General features: G+C 41.5%; 1 pseudogene; it reads right to left on the bottom strand.

Moving 5' to 3' along the window:
- Positions 1-231: 231 nt before the first annotated feature.
- On the bottom strand, positions 232-729 carry LOC149210134 (serine/threonine-protein phosphatase 5 pseudogene; annotated as a pseudogene).
- Positions 730-12,180: the final 11,451 nt, after the last annotated feature.

Below are 12,180 nucleotides of genomic sequence, written 5' to 3'. Positions count from 1 at the left end.
AAGAATTAGTTCTTCAGTTATAACTCATCTTTATCATCATTTAACTAAATCAGACCACTCTTAACTACCTACCCTTATTGAAATTAACCCAAATTTAACAAAGAAGTCTTCCTCAAGTCTTGCATTAGCCACAACATGTGACCACCCCGTCACATTGCTGGCCCAAGTCTAGATGCTCCTGCATCAGACTCTCACGCTTGAAAACATTCATGATCTCCTGATCATGTGCTTTCAAAAAGGAACGAAGGGAAATAAAATTCCTCCTAGATCCCAGACTTTGTTCTGGAGTTGTCTATATGCTCTACTCCTCCATTTAGGCTGCATGTCAGCTGCTTCCTGCTTCATCTTCCCTCTCTGGTCACAATAGTTTGGAGCTGAAATAAGTTTGCCACCGTGTTCAATCTCATAATCTTCTTCTTTAACTTCATGAGACCTGACCACCTGCGCAAGATTGTTTTCTTGGAAAAAACTTTTGGTCACATCTTCTCCAAAAGACAAACCAACATTCCGTGTGCTGGGTCCATGCCCTTTATGGAGTTTTGGATCGCTACAAAGTATTCCACACATCAAACCCTCTTCAGGTGGCTCGCGGAATCGAACAATTTCTTTGATATCTTCCAGTCTTATACCATCAACGCGAAAAGGACTTTTACGGACAACAAAGATCTTGTCATGGAGGATATGAGCCAAAAGCAAACAACAAAACGCTTCAGCGAAAAGCTCAACCATACTTCCGCTGGCCTTGGACTTGACTTCGCCCTCAAAACTATAAATCTGGTTCTTACTCCTGCTTCCATGATTTCCTCTTGGACACATATACTTGAATACAAATGGCACAAGCACGACTTCAACTAAAAATAAGCCTCGGTCAACAAAATCATCATTAAAAAGATAACGATTGTCCTCCGAAGGAAGCCTACTAACCTCAAAGATGTTAAAAAGGTCATAATACTGACCATGGATGTCATCACAAATAGTGAATTGCTTTCTAGTCGGAGGAATCGCCTCCAGAAAATCCTTTACTTGCAATACTATTTGAAATTCACACCTTCTGCGTATACTTTCCTATTTCTTGAAGTCATTCATCTTTATAAATTCCAATGCTACATTTTCTCCTTCTACTCCATGTTTTCGCTCCACCTTTATTGAATGAAAATTAATGGAATCATCAATAGAGTGATTCTCAAGACCATTTGCTGAGATGGCCTCAATAAATCTAACTATTTTGACTGTTGTTTTGGTCTCTTCAAGCTTTTTGGGGGCATCAGGACCATTTGGACAAATTCCTTTAACTTGCTGAAAATCTTTTAATACTTGACTATTCACCTTTCCTGACACTGCCAGCTTTTGCCTTTTGGTCTGCTGCAACCTCAATTTCTTTATGTTCTCAGTCTCTGTTTCCAGTTCATCTTCTTGCTAGTCGTCTTCATTAATTCTCCCTTCCTGCTCTAGCTGGTTGCTGCTGTCCAGCTGCATCTTCCTTTGTCTCACACATCTACACTTTGTGTCTCCTTTCAACAGAGTTTCAACTTGCTGTGCTGGACTTTTTTCTTTCATCAACACTTCAGTGTGTTGATTTAACTCTTTCAAAGAGTTTTCAACTTTTTCCCCTGCATCATCTATTCCAATAATGCTTCTTTGCCTTGGTTCACAGTTGTGAACTTCCTCCCCTGCTTCTGCTTCTTTTACTGCAAACTTCTTACAGTCTTCATCAGATACTGGTGCTTTTAGCCATTTCTCCAGCAACTCTAACTCCTTCTCCCATACATTAGCTTCTTGATGGTCACTTCTTTCTTTTCCTCCTTGATCCTGTTGCTGACTTCTTGTCATTGTTAGCGCTTCTTCCTTTTCTTCACCTTTTTCTAGGTGAACCTCTGCTTCATGTCGTCTTCTTTGAGGTACGTTGATCAACTCAACGTCTTCCACGGCTGACTCAATCGTGCCTATCATCATGACAGCATGATGATCTTCTGCTAAGTTTTCAGAAATCATGGTCTTTTCTTCATGGGCTTCTTTGACAATCTTTGTTGGCTGTCCCTTTTCACCTTTATTCACTAATATCTTTGGGCTCTCATCTTCTACCCAGTTTTCGCTTCCAGGACTGTCAGCTATATTCCGTGTGGGTGACATTGGATCATTTGAAAACAATGTTGAGGAGCCATTGGGCGGAGAGGAACGATAGCCAGGACCACATTCTTCCTGCCAAGAAACGTCTTTACCAACTATGGGCAACCCTCTATCACTGTGTAGACAAGACATCGACAATTTAACCCTTCCTCCAATTGATTTTATGTCTCTGCCTGTTAACTTATCAAGTGAACCAGCTTGATATGCATCCCAAACCACGGGAGCGGAACAGGGCTGATCCTTACCTTTGATGACTTTTCCGCCAGGTTTTCGTTGGCCAACAAATAGAAAATTAAATGTTGACTTGTCTTCCTCTGCTTGTCGCATTGATATTCCCACGCCATTTAAACCCTCTTTGACCTCTTCTGTCTCTCTTAGGTTGCTCTTGGGAAGTTGCAGCTCCTCTGAACTTCCTTCAAGCAACAACATCGTAGCCAAGGGCATATGCAACAAACAATCATCAAGCTGTTGTGGAGCATCAATTATCTTATTTGCATCTTTCCCACCAGTTTTATCTTTTGTCACCTGTTTCTCTGTATCTAGTCTTCGTGTCAACATTTTAGTATGCTAACGCAAGTTCTCTTTTGAACTTTTGAGACCCTCATATGATCTCACCACTTCCTCATCATCATCCAGAGATATTCCTTCCTCTGGCTTGCAGATAACTTCATCTGTTTCATCTGCTTCCCCTACTTCTTCAAGCATCTTCCTCTGAACAAATTTGCCTGTGGCATCTGCCATTATCTTTGTCTTCATCCTTTCTTCTTGAGCTCCCCTCTCTACTGCAACAGCTTCAAGTACAAACGTATCGCTGCTTCCTTCTTCCGAGTATTTATCTCCCGAAAGATTCTTCTCCATACTTGTGATAGCTTCACAAGATTGTGCATCCTCCTCAGTAAAACCTGTAATCACATTACAATTGTCAGCTATAAAAACACAAGATTTTACATCATCCAGTTGATCTGGATCTGCCTAATAACCCAAGAAATCATCAATGATCTCCTCCTCTGTTTCACCAATGGAAACCTCCACTTTCAACTCAGCTGCTCTGAGTTCTTCACGACTCAACTGTATACTCATCATCTGCTTGAGCTTCCTCAGCTCTTTTATTGACTGCATGTTTATCTGTTGATATCTTTTCTGTTGTAGCCTCTGCCACTTCACTCTCTTCCTCATAAGCCAACCCACTCTCTAGTCCTTCCTATTTTCTATAGCAATTCCATCAATAACTCAAGACGAACTGCTATCTTAGCTTTCTCTCTCTCATACACTTCATCAGTCAACTGCTGTCTTATGCCATTTGCCTAGGCATTTTCTTTCTTCCCCCTTCTACTGTGGCCTCTTTCTGAACCTCTGTTCTCTCCTTTATGACTTTCAATAGTCATCTTCCTCGCCATGAGTTTCTCACCCATGAGTTGCACCAAGCCTCTGCAACAGCAAACTCTTCTGCTGCCACTTACCTCACCAATCCTTCCCTCCGGATTTGGTCTTTTGGTAATCACCCGGTCCTCTACTGGAACCTTTTGAGCATTGCTCCACTGCTCTTTCAGGCTTCACTCATCTGCAACTTTATTCAACCTCTGTTGAATCTTCAGGTTCTGCCACATTCACTTAGAATCCTTTGTTGGACTCCTCTATCACTGCTCTACAGCTGTGATCTACTTCTTCCCGCTGAGACTTCCTTCAATCTGCTTGCAAACTGAACTCTGCAAACAACTTTCAAACCAGAGTCAAATATCATCTGACAACTCACCTTCAAGATCCTGTTGATCTTGCTTCACTTCATCAACTGCACTTGCATGTCTGCGCTGAAATCTTCATCAGTTCCAAAATCTGGCATTCATTCATCACATGCAATTAACTCAATTAAAAAAAAAAAAAACTTGCTTCTTCACACAAAGCTATTCCCGCTCTGGTACCACTTGATGCAGGTCTACCCTACAAACCCAGAATCTTTACTCTTCTCATGCATATAAAAATGTATCTCTAAACTTTTTCCCAGATAAGACTCCTTCTGGAAATTTGTACACACCTCAGTTGCGGAAGCTCCTCAATTTCAAGTCATAAACTCAACAATCTTCGTTATGGTACTCGTTCTGTACCAGTTTTCCCCAACATTGAACTGTGGCTTACCATTCATCAATCATCCTCAAATTGACAGCTCCTTCTCTGCGCCCTTGACTCCTGGTGTAGGAATTCTAACACAAACGAGCATCGATTTATGTAAATCGATCTGTCTTCATCCATCGAATCTGCCACTTCTGTAAAACATTATTTCGGCAATTATATAATTTGACCTCTGCCTCATTGTTATGAAACCAGCTCAAGAAAAGATAGAAAAGAAAGATCAACGCCTTAGAATTCAGCCTCTTCGAGGGGGCAACCTCCTTTACATTACATAAATGAACAATTCTTGGATGATACAAATGACAAAACCTCCTTTCTATATATAGGAGTCTAAGGAGTCACAATATAATCCAACCGACCTAACAATAATAATATAAAGCCACAAAAATAATAATAGAGGGATTCTATGGGGCACAGAAATAACAATATGTGGGTAATAGGGGCACAACAATATAAATAAGGGGTATAACTACAATAGTAATGGGGTAATCACTAGTATTATAGGGACCCAACATGCCCCTCTCCTTCAAAAAAAGTGTTGTCCTCAACGCTTGAGCAGTTATGGATACTTCTGCATAAAATTCTCATCCTCCCATGTGGAATCTTCAGCGGATAAGTTCTTCCACTTGATAAGATACTCTGAAATTGATCGATTTCGTAGCTGCTGAGTTCTTGTTTCTGTGACTGCTTCCGGTTCCAATATAATTTTTCCTTCCTCGTCAAGTTCTGGCAATATTGTTTGAACTGGGAGCTTGTCGCCTATAACCTTCTTTAAACATGAAACATGGAAAACTGGGTGCAATCGAGAAGCTGCAGGAAGCTCCAATTTGTATGCCATAGTACCAATCTTTTCCAACACCTTGTACGGACCATAATACTTTGGTGATAATTTATTATCCTTCTTAGCTTGCTTTAGGGACATTTGCTTATATGGTTGTAGCCGTAGGAATACCCAATCACCTACATCAAAACTTCTTTCACTGCGATGTTGATCTGCCTGTTGTTTCATTCTATTTTGTGCCAACACGAGGTTATCCTTTAAGAGTTGGAGGACTTGTTGTTGATGTTCGATGTGATGTTCCACTGCTTGAACCTTAGAATTTTCTCTTAAATATGATGTGATTGATGGTGATTGGTACCCATAAAGTGCCATAAATGGGGTCATTTTTGTTGCTGTATGGAAGGAAGTGTTATACCACCATTCAGCCAGAGGCAACCATTTGACCCATTGTGTCTGTTTATCAGATACAAAGCAACGAAGATATCCTTCCAAACATTTGTTTACTATCTCAGTTTGCCCATCAGATTGAGGATGATAAGATGAGCTATGAGCTAACTAAGTACCAAGACAAGAAAATAATTCTGTCCAAAAATTTCCAGTGAAAATGGGATCTCTGTCACTTACAATAATCTTTGGGTTTCCATGTAGCTTTTGAACTGTTTCCATAAATGCAGTAGAAACTGTACTGGCTTTAAATGGATGTGATAATGCACAAAAGTGTGCATACTTGGTAAGTCTGTCAACTACCACCATGATGACACTCTTTCCCTCAGACTTGGGTAAACCTGTGATAAAATCCATTGAAACCTCCTCCCAACGTTGGCTTGGAATGGATAAAGGTTGTAATAGACTCGGTGTCTTAATTGTTTCAACTTTATTTTGTTGGCAAACCAAACATTCCGCTACAAACTTTTGAATATCTGATTTAAGGCCATCCCAAAAAAATTCCTTCTTAACCATGTGGTAAGTTTTTAAAAATCCTGAGTGCCCTCCTAAGGGAGAAGTGTGCAATTCCGTAAGAATCTTTTGTTTTAGCTGGGAATTCTTACAGAGGTATAAGCGATCTTTGTACCATAACGAATCATTTTTCCAGCTAAATGTATCAGAAGTACTTGAATCTTGTTGTAGCTTTCGAATAAGTGCCCACACTTCTTCGTCATTCTTCCATTCCTCCTTTGCTTCGTTTATCCAATCTGGTTGGATAATAGAAATGGCACACAACAATGCTTCCATATCCTCATCCTTTCTTGAGAGTGCATCTGCCACCACATTTTGCTTCCCTTTTTTGTAGATGATTTCAAAGTCGTAACCCAACATCTTTGTGACCCACTTTTGTTGCTCTTCAGAGGATAATCTTTGTTCTAAAAAGTATTTAAGGCTATCATGATCCGTTTTTACCTTGAAGTGTCTTCCCATTAGGTAGGTGTTATAGACATTTTTGTGCCTTACAGCATGAAGCATGAAATGTCGATAATCTAAGGGATCCAAAGTCCCTAAACATGTTGTTCCTACCCCTAGAGGAACAAGGTCAGCAAACCATAGCACTAAATATCAGTTCTCCACCTGAAAACACTCAAAAACAAGCAAATTCTGGATCATGTCAACTGCTCCACTGAGCATCTGCGCTGAATGTCAACTGCTCCACTCTGTACCTGCGCTGAATGTCAACAGTAATGAAGGCTACCTACGCTGGGCGAGTTTGGCCAAGTGGCACAGTCATTCCTCAAGGTGTCAATGCCCAGGAAGCTTCCAAAATGACACTTGGATCAGGGAATTCACCTTGTGATGAGTAAGAGGATCTAGATCTCCAAGTGGAAGCAAGAAACTCCAAGTGGACTCAAGAACTGAAGAATAACTGAAGTGGGAGAGGACACTAGTCAGCTCCATGCCAAGCTCAAGCTGACTCATCCTTTCTCCAAATCTCCTATATATAGAGCTCTCTCATGAGGTCTATGGAGGCTGGAATCTTGTGAATGTAAGGAAGTGCTGTTGGTTTGAGTATAGAACTATTGGGTGATTTGCTTGAAGGAGGTGAAGAGGAGATTTCTTTCTGCTGGGAGGTGATGCTGGATTGGGCCTTTTATGGTTGTATTACTTCCTGAACTTTACTTCTTCCATTAATAAAGCATTTGAGGTTCTTCTATATACATGTGTCTCAATGATGTATTGCTATACTTGTGTATTTGATTTATTCTAATCCTTGAATCAATTATGAATGTATGCTTCTTGTAGTTTCCCTCTCTTGCCATTTTGCAGGATCTTGGTGTAGCTGGGCCAGTGAAAGAGCAAGGAGCTGGGAGCAAGAAGCAAAGAGAGAAGATTGGATCAATCATTAGCGGAAGACAACGGTTAGTGGATCTTTTTCTCCCCTCTCTTACATCTAATAAAGAAGTAATCTTGAATAGCTTTGCTTTGATTGTTGCTGAGGTACTATCACCCTTAGAGTGGGATAGGGTCATTCCGTATTGGATACTTTTCCCAACAACAAATTGGCGACTCCACTGGGGATCGTATCTTGTTGGTTGTTTGTGTTTTTGCTATTCATTTCATAAACACAGGGAGTACCGAATCGAACTGCATTTGGATCTTTCAAATGCAAAGTAGAGGGCAACTACTCTAGCTCAGTTTCTGGGCAAGTTTATGATTTGAAGAGCTGATCCACAAGGACTCTAAACAGCTCTTAGTGATAGCTTTTCATCCTCCTTTTCATCCCTTAGTGTGTACTTGACTGATAGCTTCTGATTTGGCCGAAAACTGTGAATTTTTGAGCAATCTGTGACCCGGAAACCAAGAGAAACGAAAGTTTCGTTCTTCAGTGCAGGCTGTGTGAAGGCTGTCTGCATTTCAGTGCAGTTCCCGAAAGGGCTACCTGCGCTGAAGGTCAAACTGCCAGTGTACTACCTGCGCTGAACCAGTCTTGCCTTGTGCTACTGGGGTTTCCTGCTGTTTCTTGCCCTGTTTTCACTCTTGTTTTTGCAGCCTGTTACCAGTCAATGTACCTATCTGAAACCAACTTTCCTTGCCACTATTCCGCCTTGGTTGTATAAAGAAACTGTATTTGTTCTTTATGTATTTCTTATATCATTTGCAGTTTCCCATAACGAAAGTGAACTAGTCTTGCTGTGGCCTCTTAGATCTAGACCTGTGATAAAGTGTCGTTTTGATCTTAAGAGTTAGTTTGTTTGCTGTTCATAGCTGATTGAGCTTTTGCTTTCGCCATATGGTTTGAATTTATATATTTCTAGTGTCGAAACAAGTAAATCTTAAGGTGTCTTTTGATTTTGGACAAACTTGTTTGCTTTCACTTAAAATTGAATTCAAAGTTATACAACAGCTTTCTTTTTGTATCGCACAAACATTAAGAAAGAGAAAAGAAATACCTACATTGTGCATGTGCATTATGACAGTTTGCATGTTGATTTAAGAAAAAGTGCATTAGTGTGTGCTCTATGATCTGTGTGAAAAGATGTTGTCTTTCTTTTCCCTCAGTAGTTAAGATTTTCAAAGTTGAAAGATTGAAAAGCTTGCTTATCATCTTAGACTGCATTTAGGAGTGTTATCATACATCTCGTGGTGATCCATAAAGGCAAACTGCTAAACAAGATCAACCTTAAAATAAATTGAATTTACATAACAATGCATTGAAACATAACACAAACACATAGAGGTCTAAGCTAGAGACATGTTCCGGCGTCGTTAAACGTGATATCTTAGCGTTGAGTGGTTGGGTGATTCCTCCACGGTGAAGCGATAAGTATCAATACAGACTTGTGCTCCCACGTACCGTCGCATATATATTGGGAGACCCCTATAGGAACAAAGCCTTTATCCATAGGAAACCGTGTCGGCCGCCCTACTGATCGCAATGCAGTGAACACAGCATTCACGAAGATCGACCACCCGTACCATAAAACGTATTCTGTGGTTTTGCGAAAAGTTTGGCACACCCTCTGCCTAGAACTCCAGAGCAGTTTCTTTTGGCCTTTTTCAAACTCTATAACTGAAAAAGTCCATCCGAGCATTTGTCACTTCGGGCTCGTTAAAACATCGAAGGAGACTAGAGTCATCTTTAGCTTTTTCTCGACTCTTAAAAAATGAAAAAGCAAGTTGTGTCTAAAGCGTCGTTATAAAATTTATTTTAAACGGAACATAATCACCTCCTATTCCTGCGTTGATCTGTAGGTTGAGAACATGGAACGCCCCAACCAAGGAATTCCACATGATGGAAATCCTAGTCCTTTCTCCTCTTGGGGAGAAGTTGGTGCGCCCCACATGGCCACATTGTCGCTTCCAGGACTGACAATTGGCCTGCCTATTTGGCTATTCTCAACCAATGTAGTTCAGAACACCACGGTTCCTGAACAGTCGAGTCAACAGTTAGATCAGTCTAGAGCTGCCCACCAGCCTTCAACTTCCTATAACTCTTCCTCCAATCCTTCATCTTCGCAAGGTAGAGCCGGCAAAAGCCAAGTTCCCATGGAGAAGAAGGAGAAGAAGAAGAGAGAGAAGAAGAAGAAGGAGCCTAAGGCGACTGGGGGCAAGCAAAAGACATCTGACAAAAGTCCACACACAGCACAGACCGGGCCTAAATCGCATGTGTCATATGTAAAGGAGACCACTTCCATAGAGATTGTCCCTGTATTCCCCGGATACTAAGGGACTGGTCCCCTCGTTTACACAATTCGGGAGCATCAACCTCTGATAGCCATGTTGAATGCTTACCATCAACCAGCGAAAGTGAAGGTTCAAGACAGAGAGGGGGGACGAGATCCCCCTGCAGGTTGTGTGAAGGCGATCACGCCATCCACCGTTGTCCCTTCTTAGACGAAGCGAAGAGAGTTTTGGAAGATCGTCCGGTTTCACCGTTGAGACTTCCTCCTGGATACAAAAAACTCGTGCCAAGTCCTTCGTTGGTTGAAAATACAGCTGGCCCACTCAAGTGGTTGGCTGAAGCATCAGTCATTGAAAATGAACCTACTGAATCCAGACCAGACGAAAGTCCAAAGGTCGAAACGGCAGTTGACCCGGTTCCGCCTTCAGAGGTTTCATCTTCAAATGACACCGTCACTGAAGATCCATCTTCAAATGACACCCTCACTGAAGAGAATAAGGATGACACCATCCAGATTCTTTTCATCAACACAGACTCTGATGAGCATCAGGGCAATGCGCCCATTCCTTTATCGCAGGAAGGAACATCGTCAGGGTCATATCCGGCCGTGTATTCGGTCCCACCACCAAGCAACCTGGTTGTATCCTTTGATTGGAACCAACTAGGCAGACCCCGGTTGCCAGCCAGTATACCATTCAGAATCATAGTCCAAATTTATAGAATGGTAATGGCTGGCACAATCATTGATGAAGGGGCATCTGTGAGTATCCTTTCCTCTATTGCTTGGAAAGCACTGGGTTTCCCGGCGCTTTTGCCTGAGATAAGAAATCTCTCGGGTTTTGATAAAGGAACCAGTCGACCATTAGGGATCCTCCCCAATGTGCCTGTTACATTGAAAGGGAAGACCGTTCAAATGAACGTGATGGTCGTTCAAGGACCCTTGGATTATAACCTACTCCTTGGACGAGACTATGTATATTGCATGGGAGCTATAGTCTCCTCACTCTTTAGAGTAATGTGTTTTCCACACGAAGGAAGAATGGTCAAGCTCGTAGACCAACTTTCATTTCCGGGATCACGCATCGCAAATAGTCACATACCAACCCTCAATGGTCTCTTCAATCAAGAAATGTCTCCACCCCCAGTCCTCCTTCCCGATGAGTGCGAGTGATTCGGAAAGATGGGACTGGAACCTAGGGGGCATGCATCCTGGTCTGCTTTGGGCAGAAAGAACCCTGGGTATAAGGTAGAATTTCCACGAGAGAATATGACCAGTCCGTACCCCGTCCGTGGATGGAAGAGGGGTTGTTCTGGAATAAGATTCTGTTGTCAAGGTCACTTGTTTGACAAAGGTCATTCACCATTGTCTATTTCGGTAGACAGTGCCGAAGAAATGTTTTAGTTTGATGGTGTTAACAAAACAATCTTTGGGTAACCAGAAAGAGGCAAGCCTCACCCTTTAAAACAAATGTTTTATCGGATAAGTAGGGGCAGCCTTGAAATTGTACTTTATACCTAGGGGCATGCAAACCTTTTGGAGTGCAAGCTAAGAGCGGTTATTTATCTGCTTTTAGGATTAACCGTTTCCGAACTTGCATAAAGAAAGGATGAGAGGGAGCATAGCTTATGTAAGGCGCGAGCTCTATAAAAAATGGGATCTTACAGGAGACATTTCTTATCTTATGACTGGGATATCGAGCAGTTTTACCGCAAAATTTATGCTCGTTAAAAAATAGAAAAGCGAGATCCGAGCAGTTTTAGCACATAGTTCATGCTCGTTAAAAAATAAACATAAGATTGAGCATTCAAGCTCATTAAAAATGAACATACCCCGGTAAATAACCATTGTGATCGTAAATTTATTAGCCATAAAAAGCCTTGGTCGTGTTTGCACCTGCCACCTCCATTTCATTTGGCCAATCGTTCACTTCCATATGATTGTTTACCCATTTTGAGGAACAGCTGCGAAGAGTGATTTCACCTAGCCATCCTTGTGACACTGCCGTGATTGGAAAATTCCAACCTGTACCTGGAATCTGCTGCTATCCCTGTTTATCACTCGTTCCTCAAAAGATGAGTCTTCTTTGAGCTCTTTTCATCTGACTCGTAAAATATGAAAAGTTTGCCGAGTTTTGGCCTTCCAGCTCGTTAAAATGACCGGAAGAGCTATCCCTCCTCTAGATTTTAATCTTTTTGGACCTGAGGGATTATTACACAAAAAGGTCGAGCGCTTGTTTTATTCGGCTCGTTAAAGTTATCGAAAACTCATCCCTTCTGTAGTGTTTTATACTTTTTCGGACTTAAGGGATTAGATGACGAAAAAGGAATTTTGGAGTTAACTTTCTGTACCTTTTCAGACTCTCTAAAAATGAAAAGGACTGAGTTTTCCTTGTCGTTAGACTTGTTAAAATGATTAAATAGCGACAAACTTGTCTTTAGACGAGAACGAGTTTCCCTATCGCTAGGCTCGTTAAAACATAGCGATGGGCTTGCCCAAAGGGCAGGTTATAGAACAAGCATATGTTATCCTCCT

This window comes from Pinus tabuliformis, chromosome 1_2 (genome assembly GCF_031772625.1).
Source record: "Pinus tabuliformis cultivar Carrire ecotype Pingquan chromosome 1_2, CPIR1, whole genome shotgun sequence".
NCBI lineage: Eukaryota > Viridiplantae > Streptophyta > Pinopsida > Pinales > Pinaceae > Pinus > Pinus tabuliformis.
Note: the sequence above shows the minus strand (reverse complement) of the source record. Positions and strands in the feature narration are given on the sequence as shown.